This window comes from Sitodiplosis mosellana, unplaced genomic scaffold (assembly GCF_009176505.1).
Source record: "Sitodiplosis mosellana isolate CC-2019 unplaced genomic scaffold, AAFC_SMos_1.0 Smas_scaffold_11, whole genome shotgun sequence".
Lineage (NCBI taxonomy): Eukaryota > Metazoa > Arthropoda > Insecta > Diptera > Cecidomyiidae > Sitodiplosis > Sitodiplosis mosellana.
The window spans coordinates 661,441-662,360 of record NW_022595253.1 but is presented as its reverse complement, the minus strand read 5'-3'; the positions used below and the strand labels follow the sequence as shown (position 1 = coordinate 662,360).

Here is a 920-nt window from a genome sequence, read left to right as displayed (position 1 = left end):
AGAGAGAGAGAGAGAGAGAGAGAGAGAGAGAGAGAGAGAGAGAGAGAGAGAAGGGTCGAAATGGTTGTTCCGTAAGCAGTCAGCATGTTCTTTTGTTTCGCGTAGGGCTTATGTATTAAAAGCGCTATTGCTTCAGTATATGTATGACAACCGATTGAGCGGTGTATGTGTATGCCAGAGAGAGAGTGTGTATGCATGGGTAAACGGCGACACAAACCAAAACTCGTTTCATGCCGATCGTTTAAACCCATTTCACTTGAATTTATTGTGTGTCGTTTTATTGTGGTGATACGGTAGCTGTGTATCGCGTTGATGTCGTCGCCGTCGCCGTCGTCGTCGTTGTCGTTGTCGTTGTCGTCGTCAATACGACACCGTGGGATTAATACGCACAACTTGATTATAAAAAACCAATCTTCAAACAAAAGAAAAACCAAAGTTAAACTCACAAATTATGACAAATGCACTCACACCCAACCAACCAACCGAAAAGAGAGTCTGTTAAAAAGTCTAGCGCGCTTGTTCTCAACGAGTAAAGTGGAATTAAACAGAGAAAGAGAGGAAGAGACCGAGAGAGAGAGGCAGACGAGGGAAACATGCAAATGGGTTTTATCGTGTGAGATGTATGTTTTCTACTTAAATCTTCCGCGACGAATTAATCCCTCATTGATGATTATTATTATTGTCGTTACGATTAGATGATTACTTCTTGGTCACAGTTCTCTGTTGTTGTTCCCTTCATCAACACACACACATACCGCGCGCGCATTTCAATCATTAGAAGTTTCAATATTACCGTTCATTCATTGTGTGTTAAAGTGAAATAAATGAAACACGCAACGCTCTTTTTTATAAACAAAATAAACAGACGTGAAAAGAGAGAGAGAGAGAGAGAGAGAGAGAGAGAGAGAGAGAGAGAGAGA

At 41.3% G+C, this 920-nt stretch overlaps 1 protein-coding gene across 1 annotated transcript in view; it reads left to right on the top strand.

Moving 5' to 3' along the window:
* LOC129567387 (protein groucho-like) overlaps positions 1-920 on the top strand; it is a 12,389-nt gene that overhangs the window by 1,890 nt on the left and 9,579 nt on the right. The gene's annotated exons all lie outside the window — the stretch shown is intronic.